The 14,700-nt window shown below is 37.9% G+C and overlaps 1 protein-coding gene across 2 annotated transcripts in view; it reads left to right on the top strand.

Annotated features, from left to right (window-relative positions):
* The first annotated feature begins 6,154 nt into the window (after nucleotides 1-6,154).
* The window catches only part of LOC111574567 (USP6 N-terminal-like protein), a 45,277-nt gene continuing 36,731 nt past the window's right edge, over nucleotides 6,155-14,700 (top strand). Inside the window, exons 1-3 of one of the 2 annotated variants that reach the window (XM_023279247.3) lie at nucleotides 6,155-6,372; nucleotides 6,930-7,100; nucleotides 8,565-8,961. The gene's annotated coding sequence lies outside the window, so the exon portion shown is untranslated. The remainder of the gene's footprint in view (nucleotides 6,373-6,929; nucleotides 7,101-8,564; nucleotides 8,962-14,700) is intronic. The other variant, XM_023279257.3, reaches the window with a different exon arrangement.

The raw sequence follows: 14,700 nt of genomic DNA, 5'->3' as shown, positions 1-14,700 counted from the left end.
AAACCAAGGATGCAACTACTTTTTGGAGATGCTTCGTAGGCAAATGAAAGCCTCAATTATGGGTAATTTAGTTTATATGATTAGTAAAGTCTGAGCTTTCATAGCTAGTTAGCATTATTGCTAGTTATTTATTACCAGACTGTGGTGGCCTGCTATTAAGTACTCAACACAATGTTATAATATAAAAACACAACCAAAAACAATTGTTCAGTAACGAGTACCATGTCTATTTCCAGCAAAATAAGCCAACATGTTATCTTTCGGGAAAAAAAAAATTGTCACATTTTATAATATAAAAATACAAACAACAATTCCTTAAAAAAGTTGTCAGGTGACATGCAGACTGTTTACACAGAGAAGACAGGTGTTAGGATTTTTTATCTCACAAAGGTACTAATAACACTGAAATTTATGTTACATATCAGTGTTATCATATTGATAATAATAACCATTTAATGTGCAATGAATCCATGAGTTGTGCTTGACCTTTAAGAGGGAAGAGATGGAGCTAAGCACTAACTCCAAGCTCTGATGGATGCAGACAGGTGGGGCTGGAAAGTTACAGCTTACAAAAAATGCTTCTTCTACACATGCACACACTAAAAACAAAGATAGAGCTTTGGCCTTGATACACAGCACATTCCTACTTTCTTACAATGTGACAATTAATTTTACTGAAACTGCTATCTCAAGGTTGTTTGAGCGAGAAAACCATAATAATCCTCCCTATGAGATACCACTAATGGCTACATGACATCTTAGGTAATAATAGAATAATACTAACTGGTAGAAAGCGGGGAAAAGTTTGCAGGAGGGTTGTTTTTACAGGGTGCGGCTCCTGGGGATTGGATGAATCGTGTGCCAGGAGATATGGACATATCTGTACACCAACTAATGGGAGAGCTAAGTCTAAACCACGGTTTATCCCCACTTTTAGCCAATCACATTTCAGCATTTGAATTAGAGGTTTATTTCTATGGCCAGTCACACAATATTAGACAAAATAAAATGTTGTGTTCACTTTTGATTTGATCCTTTTCTGGGAGGCTGTTCCAAACAGAGAAGGTCCTTGTACAAGATCTTTTGAGACACTGATATTTACAAAATAATCAGCTTAATTGGAGAGAAGTAGTGATGAAGTGTAAACTTAGTTACAAATCAAGGCCCGAGTCTATGACTTGACCGTGTTCAGATCTTCAAAAAATCACCAAGAGAAGTCAGCATTCGGAGGGCAGCAGGATTTATTTGTCGACAGAAAATCCAGGAATAATTTTTAGCAGTGATAACACCTAAAGAAACTGAACTGTGCGCTGTCTTTTATGCTGAGAGCGTTGGTCATTTTTCCACGCCTGTAGGGCGTATTATAGGAGTGACAGTTTTTACACCCTTATACCTTTCTTAATCTATTGGTCAGATCTTGTCACCAAATATCATGTTTCACTGTCAGATTACATTTCACAGTGGGCATGTGTATTAGGTTATCATTAGGTCATGTATCACAAAGAATATGCCCAGATATGTTCAGACTTTCAATCCACATCTTACCCCTTATTTTGTGATAGATTTCATGCATATCATACTTGTGTGTTTATTATGATTCCAATATATGTTAAAAGTTAAAGTACCTCGAGTATACATCATTATGCATTGGACATTCCACATTTCACCTCCTAGAAAGCATACATCTTCACTCCAGAATTATTAATTGTACTTTATGACCTCCTTTCAATCCTTCCCTTTCTCACACTTTCTGGGGCTTCTTTTCCCTCACACATTCCTCATAATCAAAACATCAATGGTTATTGGAATATTCAACATTAAGTACTTCACACACTTATACTACTTGTCAATAGCATCAATAGCGTCTGTCAGCAATTCATCCTCATTTACTTTCTGCACATCATACTCAGAGAAGAATATTCTACTACAGTAGTTTGTCTTCTATCTCAAAAAACAAACACATTCAACACAGGACATGACAAAAGTATGGTGGCCGAGAGGTGCAAACCAAATTTACATAATGCAAAACACTTTTACAACCTCCAAGACAAATTTACAAGCGACAAAACACTTTTACAAGTCCAAAAACACTTTTACAAATCCAAATTTAACCGGAAAGGGAATGTCCCAACTCCGGGGTTGAACCGGAAGTGACAGCAAGGAGCGGCTAATGCACTCTGTCGGTCTGATCTGCGCCATTTAAACACTCTAAAGACCCACCACACGAAAACAAAACCGCGTCAATCGGTTCATATGTTCCCCACAAAACGGGCAAAACATCACCCGCTCGCTGTCCATCTTGGTTCACCATTAACAACAACCAAAAGTTGCTTTAGCCACTCCTCGTCAATCTTCCTCACAACTCATGGGCCTGAAAGGATCTGCTGCTAACATCTTGGTGCCAAATACAAAAGCACACCTTCAGGATCTAGTGAAGTCCATGCCTTGACAGATCAGGGCTGTTTGGGCAGCAAAAGGGGCACCAACATAATATTAGGCAGGTAGTCATAATGTTATGTCTGATCAGTGTAAGTTCTCAGTGTTAAATAAAGAAAACACCCTTTGAATTTAGACACTGGTTACAGATGTGTGATCATCCAATAGGAAGTTTTTTATCCACATCAGATTTCTTTGGCAGGCAGAGTCGCGTCTCAACAAGATAAAGGACAGATGAGTGCTGAGAACACAGATTCAATATCAGGCTGGTTTGAAATTTTCAGTTCACACACAGATATATACAATTCAGACAAGCAATCACTCTCACATTCACACCTATGGACAACTTAGAATAACCAGTTTACCTCAGCACGTTTTTGGACTGTAGGAGGAAGCCGGAGTACCTGAAGAAAACCCACACATGCACAGGGAGAACATGCAAACTCCATGCAGAAAGATCCCTGGCTGTGACACAAACCGGGGACACGACGTTGCCAACCACTGAGCCACTGTGCAGCACTGAAACAAACATTCACATAAAAAAAAAACCCTCTTCTGCTAAAATAAAAAAAAAAGTTTCCATCCTTTTCCTTTCCAAACTAAGAACTCGGCCAAATCACTAGTTACAGTTGTTTTATAAATGAATGGATCATCAGATTTTAAAGGGTTGGAAACAAACCAGCAGTAAATATGTAAAGATGCAGAATCCTGATATACACTCTGCTTCATCTTATTCCTCAGAAACCGACCAGCACTGCACAGCCAACAGGATTAGTTGATCAGTCGCAATAAGGAAACAGTTCTGAAAAATGAAAAGTCCTTTTTTTTTTTAAATTCTTGAAGCAGTTTGACAGTTTTCTAATTTTCTGTGATCATAAATTTAAATTTAGGGGATTTTTGTGACTGTTGGTTTGAAAAGGGGTAATAATTGTTTTGAACAACACTGTAAATACCAACACAGCTGCAGACAAAGTCTTCAGTTCAGTCAAACTCACTAAAATGAACTCGCTGAGGACACCAGTTAACCAATTAATCACTCAGTGAAAACAGAAAAGTGTGCAGTTTTATTTTATTACTACAAAATATTTGTGTTGAACATCACACTGTAGAGTTGTGATGACATTGTTTTAGTTTTGTTAAAAGCAAAATCACCAGATAATATTTATTTTTATTAAGTAACAGAAAGTGTACAATGTGAAAAATTGAATTTGAAAAGACCAGACTGTATCAGCTTTCTAGATTTCAGTACAACAATCTAAAGAAAAAAGTTGTTTGACTTAACATTAAAAAATATGTCAAGCTTGTAAGTTTTAAGGTCATTTTTACAGTTGTTAACATTAGCGTAAACTCATCACAAAAAATTGTAATGATTTGGGGGTTTTGCGAAATATTTACAAGCCTTTTTCTACATTTTATTTTCTTCTGTAAAAGATTCTTCGATAAAATAATGCAGTTCTTCTGGAATATCAGGACTTAAGAAACTGTAGATGATGGCGTCCAAACAACTGCAGGTGCTGCAGAGATGGTTTTAATTTGGTTTATGGATTCAAACCTAAAACACGTTACCTTCTGACACTTTCATAAAAACCAGATGGTAAAAAAAAGACAACTCAATAGTCACTAAATTAATGCTAATGTGTTGCTTTAAATGCACAAGAAGAATTTAAAAGTTCACATATTTGAAATGAGGGCTGGAGTAAACAGGGAGGACGACAGCAGCCAGAGACACGGACATCACGTAGACCATCACGGTGGCCAGCCTCACCCACTTCTTGTTGGCTTTGGCCACCAGCTTTGCCTTCTTCTCTCCGGTGTCGGTGGGCGATTTGCCCCGGTCCGCAGGGCCGAATCCCGGGGTCCAGGTCTTCGGGTCCCGCATGGTGGAGGAGGACCGGAGGGGGCGGTGTGTGCGGTCCGTCACAGCCAAGCATTGTGTCTGCAGACCCGGCGGAGATCCGTCAGTCTCCTGGTCCCTCCATCATCCCGGTGTGGAGCCACAGCTGGACCCCACCAGGTGTTTATACCCGGACTGACCCGTGTCAAGTTAACAGGAGTCAACACGGAGCAAAAACTCACCAGTTGTGCCTTCAAAATAAAGGCCAGATTTTATTTATTTTCCTTTTTTGTCCGTCCTCTTCTTGTCTGACCCTCTCAACTGTTTTCTGAACGCAGAACTGCGATGTTTAGCGCCTGCAATGCAGACTTCACTGGCTAATTAGCATTACCTAGGATGGCTGAACTAATTGATCTGTGTGTTTCCTGAGCTGATAACCAATGCCGTAAACACTAGAAAAGCTGTGCTGGTAAAATAGAAGCAACTGGACCACGGTCCACTAGTTAGTGACCCCTGCTCTAGACAGATTTGGAGTCATTTTGGAAAATTTTCAAATTACTTTGAACATTTCTCAGTCGTTTAGGATTCTCTCCTCAGTTTATTTTTTCTGGTAATCAGCTACAGAACACTTTATTATTGAGAAATGTGTAACATTATAGATAATAATTCATAACGTTCTCTGTGTGGTTTCATTAGTCGTTGATCTACTGATAGAGCCTTAAACAATAGCCACTAGTGATCTATGTGGTTTAATTGTGCATCCATCTACTAGTAATGCCTTGGGGCTCCATAAGCGGGAGAGTGTGCGAAGCTTCACGGAAGAGGGAGCGGAGAGCGGCTTGCTAGTTTTCTCATCATTCTCTCTTCGTTATTTCTGCATTTTAAGGGTAAATAACGAGTAAAAATGGTGTAAAATTAACAAACGTTTGTTTTCAACGTTTTTCTCGGTGTCTCAGTTCTTAGGTTTGCTTAAAAGTTTATGTTTTTGCCTCATCTGAAGCGTTAACAGCGAGCTGTCAGCATGTAAGCTAGCTGCTGGAGACCTAGTTGTCCCGCTGACTGTTTTGGCTTTGATAACCTTTGTACAAGTCACATTTTCAGTCCTAATTGCAATGTGACGTTCATGTGCTAATTTTACAATTGAAAAAGTCATTGTTTTCATGCAAGCTAAATCAGTTCCCTTCAAACTACTCAGGCATCAGAGAAAAGGTATTAAAGTGATCTTCAGACAACCTGTTGGTGACAATGTATATCCTGAAATGAGCAAAGTTACCACTAGGTGTCAGCAACAGACAACTAAAACAGATAAAGCTTTGGTGTACTTATTTTGCCTTGTTTTCTTTCATTTGGGACATATTTGGAGACATTGTGAACAAATTTCAAGTAATTTTTGACAAGTTTATGCTAGTTTGGACAAGTTATTTTAGATAATTGTCAAGTTATTGTGGATGAAGTGCAAGTAATTCTGAAAACACAAACTCATGAAAAACTTGGAAACACTAACACATTATATCCTGTTTTGAGCGAGGTACGCAAGCGACACATCCACTTAGGCTGGATCCAGACCTGGACTACGCTCCTCTTCCTCCAGTTCCAGAACAAGGTGATAATGGTCCACTCTTGGAAGCAGAAGGTGGTGATTCACCACTCAACAAGAACAAAGAGGAAAAGACAGAAGAAGAGGCCTGGTCTTCTCCCTCAGCTCCCCTTCATCCACCTCCTGTGCAGAAAACCACAGTGACAGTCATATTAAGGCCCAAATAGCAGATATCTTACTCTGCTCTTATCCTGCAGCTGAACATGCACAGGATCAGCTGCATGAGTACAAACGAGCAAGGAGACTGCTCACGAAAGAAGCTTGACAATGGAGACTGGAGACCGAGGATGAGGGCGAGGCCTTGGATGAGGATGAGGACATGGGAAAAACAGTTCTGGGGATCAACAAGGACCCTACGATCCAAAGGCATGCCATCTGTGTGGCTAGTGTGGACACTGATGAAAAGACTGCCCTGGAGCTCAGAAGAATGATGACAGATCGCCATTTCAGCCCTCGGACTGAGAGTGGGAGGTGGACCAGTACAACACTCACATCACGCCATTGGGTGAGCCACAGTCTGATGATTATGACAAAGTAATGTTTCCTCTTGATTACTGTGAAGCCAAAGGCAATACGTGTAAAACTAAAAGTCCACATTTGCTGTGGATAATGACGATTTATCAGGTTACAAGACATTGCCATGACTATGTCAAGACATGATGTCACTTCCTGAGCAGAAGTAGGATCAACATTGTCTGTTTGAAAGCATTAGCCTCATCAAAGCCTCAGAAGGGAAGTGGTAAAACATGTAGAACTGTGGGTGCTGAGAGCTTCCACTCCACCGTCATGCACACCAGACACCTTTAAAGTAAAATATTTAATTGTTATGTGACCACTGACCAGTTAACCTGAATGACTGAGACTTTGTGATATTTCAGCATCATCCTCACCTCCTCTTATTATGTTATAAAATTCTACAGATTCTTTGCTGTATATTTATGGTCTCTGCTGCAAATCTGTTGTTGGTTCAGTCTCATTACAACTTACCTCATTTGCAAACAAATGTTGCACATCTGGATAAGGTCTGCTGCTGCTCTTTCAGTGTATCTCTTCCCCTCACAGGATGAGCTGTTTTTGGAGGCAGCTCCACACTTGTCATTGGCAAAACCTGCAAATTGGGAGTGGAAAGATCTGGGACTCTGGCTCCACAGAACAGGACTGAACCTCACTGCCTTCTGTCCCAGGGAAGGGGATCCCAAATTGACGTTGGAGGGTGATGTGTCAGAAACCCTGGTATGAGAACATAGCTCATAGTGCACACACACACATATAACGGTTTCACAGAGCTGTTTAAATATTAAACATTGGTGGAAAACCACCCTAAGGTTATTTAAAAAGTTTCCTGTTAGAGAAATCATAGATGCTGTCCAAGCCAGATGAATGATAAGATCTGCAGTGGGTGGATTTAGCGATTCATGCTCGAGTACAAAACTCCAAATTGTTACACAAATTAGTTTCAGATCTGTATTATTAAGAGATCAATAAAAGATGATTTGTCAGTACATCTGGGGTTAAGACAAGTGAATACTTTCTTCCAGAAGAGGCGGGGACACATTACTGCTCTTTACAGTCATACGGCATCCTTGCATCCTTTCATCTACATACAAAGTTCTTATCATATTTTAGATGCTGCTCAAAAGCCTTTTTTAAATTCAGTTGTTCAATTCGGTCTAAAGAACACCTCAGTCTGCTATTTGCAGACGGCCCCTGTTCACTCGTTGCACAGCCGGCTGTGCATAGAAACCAATGTTATTTCTGCACCTTGAAAGACAGCGACTTTTGAAAAACTGGCCTTGTAGCACATTGTCTAGCTTACAACGATTTGAAAGAGGCATCGTTTATGTTTTTACAAGGTATATCTCATGAGTTATTGATGCCGGAAGTCCGAATCTGTGAATATCTTTCCAACTTTACCGAACTAACAGTCTAAAATGGGCCAATAATAGAGAAAATACGGATAAATCAACTGAAATAGTTAGAATTAATGCATTTCTGTTAAAAATGGTTGCCATAGCTAGCTAATAGCAGCTAATAGTGGTTAATATAGCATGGTGTTATGTATAAACGGCTAAAACAGTTGAAATTACTAAAAATATATTAATTGATTAATAGATATAGATCAGAATAAATGGTTGACAAAACTAAAAGGAGCCAGTGATGGTGAAAATATGGATAAGTGGTTGACACATCCAGCTAACAGTGGCTAATAGTGGTTAAAATAGCTTGATGTTATGTATAAACAACTAAAACAGTTCAAATTACTAAAAAAAAAGATAAATAGATATAGATAGAAATAAATCGATGATACATCAAAAATTGGCCGATAATAGAGAAAATATGGACAAATCAGCTGAAATAGTTGGAATTAATGCATTTCTGTTAAATATATGGTTGACATAGCTAGCTAATAGCAGCGAATAGTGGTTAAAAAAGCATGGTGTTATGTATAAACAGCTAAAACAGTTGAAATTGCTAAAAATATATTTTTTGATTAATAGATATAGATAGGAATAAACGGTTGAGACGTCTAAAAATAACCAATAATAGAAAAATATGAATAAATCAGCTGAAATAGAATTAATGCATTTCTGTTAAATATATGGTTGACATAGCTAGCTAATAGCAGCGAATAGTGGTTAAAAAAGCTTGAAATGAATGAGTTTCTGTTAAATCAGTGGTCTGTTTATTATTCTCCAGACCTGCACCGCGGTGTGTTTCCAGCAGATGTCAGCAGAGTGAAGCCCGGTGCTCGGTGTCGGTGAGTCCGGACTGGGGCAGCTGCTCTCGGAGGTTCTGTGTCTTTAAGGCCGGGTGCTGACGGTTCTCGGTCGGCTGCGGCGCCTGCTCAGTGCTGCGGCGCCTGCTCAGTGCTGCTGCCGCTGGACGTGGACCTGCTCCGTGCTGAACATCTGCTGCGGTCGGTGTGTGTCTCCGAGTGCGTTTGCGTCTGAATATGGACTGACGGAGGGAGGCTTTTGTTGTTGTCAGCCCGGTGGTCCTTTCTGCTGGAGCTGCACTTTCACCGGAGAATGCCCATAAGAACCGGAGCTGTGCTGCTGCACGGATAGCGCAGGAATTACACCGGAGAAACACGGTACTGTGATTCATTTATTACCGCTTTGTGTTCATTTCCCCTGCTTTTGTTTATTATTCTCATTAGAATTTAAATTAAAAAAAAAAAAAAAAAAAAAAAAAAAGAAGAAGCTCTCGCGTGAGGCTGAAGCATCGTCTCCAATCGCAGCATCGCGAGTTCATCCCACCGGGGGCTGCGGGTTTGTTTACCCGCAGGAAAGGACACTTTGTTCGTGTTTCAGGCTCCGGATCGTCGGTAACCGGGTCGGCATCCTGCAGCCGTCACCTCCCGGTTGTTCATGTCGGTCAGATGGAGACAGTGAAGGCAGCAGCAGCTCTCAGGCCTGCAGCAATACACTGAAGTTATACAGCAGCGTTAACAACAAAAGCAGAGCAGCAGCATTTATTAGATGTTAAATACCGGATCACAGGTGACGGTCCTGCAGAGAAAATATTACTTAAAGCATGTGATTGGGTCACTGTGGGTAAAGTAACAGTGCTAATACTGCATTAGAATGGATCTTGTCAGTGTAACATTATTCTATATACCACGACATCACTGTTACTCGTGCATGTATGTGTAAACAGCATTTTGTTTTTTTTAAAAAAAGAATGTTTTTAGCTATTTTCAGAGCAATTCACCGTTATTTTTGAGTTTTTCTGTTCTTAATTAAAATAACACAAGACAAGAAAGCTTTATTGTGATTATACACAGTGCAAAATGAAATTCCAGATGATTTTTCTCTTTTAAACACACAAGATAAATACGTTAAAATAAAATAAAAAAAATAACTAAGTCGTGGAGTAAATTAAATAAATAGTAATCTTTACAAAAAATGTGCAAATAGTGGATGACAAATAGCAAAATCAATGAGGGGAAAAAAAATGACATGTTAACCCTAAAAACAAAACAGTAAACAACTGTAAAATAACATCCACATCAAGAATCTTTATTTTCACAGATGGTCTGTGATTCTTTTGCAGCCAGGCACAGTAAAATGACAATTTTTTTAAAATTTAAAACTGTGTTTAAATTGACAAACTCTAGTTCATATATTAAATAATATAATTTTGCAGATAATCGCTGTTATTTTACAGATACTCTTCTTATTTAAACTTACAGATTTTCTGTTTTGTTAAATTATAGATGATATCTCATTGAAATCATCGAATAAAATATAATTTAGATTTTACTGTTCACTGTAAAAACAAACAAAAATTCAAAACAAAAAATCATTCAGTTGTTCACTAAATCAACCTTGAGTAAAATTACACTTTTTCACTGTAATTAAATCAGCAAAACTATAATTTTACAGACGTTTCCCTTTTTTGAAAAAAAAGTATATTAAGGACTGTTAGTTGTTATTTTAGACTTTTTCATTTTTGTTAATTTACAGAAAATGTCTTGTAAAATAACAAAAACTACTAATATGCATATAGACTGAAATAATCATAAATAATGTTGACATTTAAAAAATATATTTTTTATAAAAGCTTATTCATTCTTTTACAAACTTGACAGTAATTATCACATTTTTTTCTTTATTTAAACCAGAAAAAATAGTAATTTACAGATATTTGCTGTTATTTGAAAGAAAAAATGTGTATATTAAGGACTAAAAAATAGTTTAAATTGTAATAGTTATTTTTACAGATTTTTCCTGTTTTGTTAAATTTCTTGTATTATCTAGGAACAATTTTACATGTTGATTGATCTCATTTTTTTCTGGTTTAATTGATGATTTGTTTTGCAACCAAACTGTTCAATAAGAGGCCAGGACAGCCAGACCCAAAGCTGCACAATCCTTAATGTGTAAATTAACATTTTTTTCAATGATTTTACTAAATATGTAATCAAATAACAAAACAAAACAGGGGAAATCTGGAAAATAAAAGTTAAAAAAGTTATTTATAATTTTTCAATCATCAATGTGCTTCTTTCTCCCCACATAATGGCAAATATCTGTAAAATAGCAATATTTTTTGCTGATTTAAATACAGTAAATGTAGTGTCATTCTGTTTTCGAACATAAAAGACCAAGTTACTATTTGTAAAAATACTTTTTTTAATGTTGCAATTATTTACAGTTTCAGCCCCTTCTCATCTTTACAGTTGACATGTAAATTAATAATCTTTTCCTGTTGTTTTTCTAGTTATTTTCTGTATTTTAGCAGAGCAAGGAAAGTCTATAAAATACATAGCTGAAGTGCTTTCCAGTAGAGAATTGAGAATCATTAATTTAAGTATTGCGGCTAAGACACTACAATTTCATTTAGTATATAAAATTACCTGACTAATTAACGGCCTTAGTTTTGATTTCTTAGGTTTCAGTCAGAGAAAAAAACTCTTTTCTAAGTTTAGGTTCCTTCTCAAAAGTGGTTCCTGACATGATGAACTCACTCCCATGCTCAAACATTAATACGCCTTAATTAACAGGACAGAAAGTTTCAATTTAGCGGGTTTTAATAAGTCAGCATCCTGGCAGGGTGCTTCAACTTGTACATTTTACAGTTTCTGGTGCAGCCTCAGTAGCTTGAAGTTACAGAGGTCAAGAAAAATGACACTTTTCCCACTTTCAACAATCCTTCCTCTGACCATAAACCACCTCAGACTCAAGTCCAGAACCCAGATCTTCCCTCTGTGATGTAGTTAGTGTCATGATCCAGGTTTAGAGGCCTTTAGTTCGTGGTTAAAACACACCCTCAGTGCTTATAGGAAACTGTCCGTCACTCAGGTAGCCGTCCAGTCTCCCTCCTCTCTCCCAGTTTGGGCCTCCACCCTTCGTACTGGGACTCCTGCCAGAGCTCGCTGTGATTTAGAGCGCTGACCACATGCGTCCACTGCCATATGCTTCACCAAACAGCTCATATTTAAAGCTTCTGTAAGCTATCAACCTTTCTATGTGAACCTCTGCTGATGTATCGTACTTCTTAAACAGTTTCCACCAAATTTCTAACGCATTAAGTCTCTGCTGACGGCGCTGAAATCCAGACTTTGTTGGATCAGAACACCCAAAGCCAAAGCATGTTAGGATCTCAAGTATTTATGTGAGACTGCCTGAGATGTTGAGATCCAAATGCCTGAAGTCTTGGGTGACCCAGAGGCATTTTGATACCGATGTTTGTTCAGAGAGTATGTTTTCAACCTACTTGTGGAAAAACATTCAGACCATCATGGGTTGCCACTAAAAATTGCTTTCTTTCAGGGTCACCAAGAGGGAAGCTTTGGGATTAATGGCTGCTCTGAAATGAATGAAATGAAACAGTACAGTAGAAACACATACAGGATATAAAGTAATTATTCAAGTTTATTTTTGTTAGGGAGAGGAGGAACCTGCATCATTACTTCATTATTAAATCTTTTTTTTTTTGGTTGTTCAGAGGATTATTTGATGCAACTTTTGACTAAATACAACATTTTTATATCTTTTGAGATGCTCATAGCCCAAAGACATATTGAAGATTTGCAAATAGATTATTTTCCCAGTTAATCAATTAGTTGTTTTTTAAAAATAAAATATTAGAAAATGGTTAAAAAAATAAAAAATAAATAAATAATGATCAGTGTTTCCTAGGGCTGCCACAAACGACGCGTCGACTAATCGCCTGAGCACGATACGTCATCAAAAGCGGAAGTGAGCGCGCAATGCAACAGAAATCACGGTCCGAGTGGAGCGCGGAACACGCATGGACATCCGCGCCGTATCGTGCATATATAGTATATGCATATATTATATACGCACAATACAGCGTGGACATCCGCGTTTACGATACAGCGCCGACATCCGCGCCGCATCGTGCATATACTATATATGCACGATACAGCGCGGATGTCCATGCGTGTTCCGCGCTCCACTCGGACGGTGATTTCTGTTGCATTGCGCGCTCACTTCCGCTTTTGATGACGTATCGTGCTCAGGCGATTCGTCGACGCGTCATTTGTGGCAGCCCTAGTGTTTCCCAAACCCAACACAAAGATATTCACTTCAGTGTTACAGGGGAGGAAGGAAACCAGAAAAAACTGCAACAAAAACAGTTTTTGTCAGAAGAAATTTCTAACCCTAAACAGTTAGTTTTGAGGGTGTTTTATAAAGTAATCTATTAAACTGAGGCTTGACTTTAAAAAATTATCAGAGCAAATGTATTTGAAATCTTAATATCTGTTTAAAAAAATCCCAATTAGGTATTTTCCACAAATGTTTTTCCTTTGGTTGTTTGGTCTATAAAATGTCAAGAAATTGCAAAAAAAAAAAAAATGTTGATTCATGTTTCGTAAAACCCAAGATGGTTCTCAAATATATTGTTTTGTCCAAAATCCCAAAATATCTGGTTTGCTCTTATTGCGGAGGAAAGATACCCAAAAATATTCCCATTTTAGAAGCTGGAATCGGAGAATTTTTGCTTTTTCTTTCCAGAAAATTGATCAAACACATTGATTGAATATCAAAATAGTTGCTTATTAATCTAATAGGTGGCAACTAATCGATTAGTCATTGCAGCTCTATTTCCCACTGTGATAGAAGTGGCACAAGTGACCTTTTATTGCAACAAGTCCTCAAACCTTATTGAAAGTATATATGGTTTGTCCCGAACCTCTAGTACAACCTTCACTTAATCTCTTTAAATGACTCAGTTTGGTTAGATTTTGGCAAAAAAAAGCCACTTGGTTAGGAAAGGACTATCATCATTACAATAATAAACGTGTGGTGAAGTTTTATGAAACGATCATTGTTTTTGATAACAGCACTGACTATCAATTTGAAATGGAAAACAAACAAGTCATCTCTCACGTTGAAGCGCCTATTATATGTTTTTGGGTTCCTTCTTGCCATCATTGTGATACATAAATGCATTTTGGTGCTTCTAGAGACCCTCAGAACAAAATTCTAAACCTGTAAATGTAGAAAAAAATACATAAAGTGTGCTCTTTAAAATCTACTGTTTTGTTGACCCATCTATCGAGCCCGACCTCCTCCCCACTTCAACTTTGTAGCTGACTTCCTCCTTCCCTCCCATTGTAATAACTTTGACCACAAGATGTCAGTTTTAATCAAACATAAATGTTATGTTGAGACATTTGCTTGCACTTTTAAGTCAAAGTTGTAACTGTTAAAATTCAATTTTTCTATAAAGTTTGTCAATCGGCTACCAATATGACATTTGATACACAAAAAAATCTATTTTCTGGTTCTCAAATGTGAACATGTGATCATTTTTTTCCCATTGAAAATGACTCCTTCTCCAATTTTCTGACTTTATAAAACAGTTAATCAAAAAACAATCATAATATTAATCTGTGATGAAATTCGTTCCCAGTTGCAGCCCTGAAACAGATGTTATGTAATATGTAAATAAGGCTCACATAGTGTGCGTGTGATGTTTCAGTCTAACAGCAGCACCGAAATGTTGGAAATGAAGCTGCATCGTCATCCTCACTCTGCTGTAACTGTGTCACTGACTGTCGGCCAGACAGGAGTTCCATCACTGAATTATTCAACCAGGTTAACCCACATTCAGGCACCAAGTCTGGGGAGAAACAAAACACTAAACTGGATAGATCAAGGCCAGTTTGACCCCAATTTGGCTGCCATTTCACAGAAGTACCCATTTGTATCTGGTAGGAAATGTGGTCAAATTATTAGTTGTAAGTTAAAATACGTTAGTTTTAACCCTCCTGTTGTCTTCATTAACAGGCACCAAAAAATATTGTTTCCTCGTCTGAAAAAAATCCAAAAATTCAGCAAAAACATCCCCGAAATTT

This window comes from Amphiprion ocellaris, chromosome 1, assembly GCF_022539595.1.
Source record: "Amphiprion ocellaris isolate individual 3 ecotype Okinawa chromosome 1, ASM2253959v1, whole genome shotgun sequence".
NCBI classification, from domain to species: Eukaryota; Metazoa; Chordata; class Actinopteri; family Pomacentridae; genus Amphiprion; species Amphiprion ocellaris.
The sequence above is the reverse complement of the archived record's forward strand: the minus strand, read 5'-3'. Positions and strand labels throughout refer to the sequence as shown.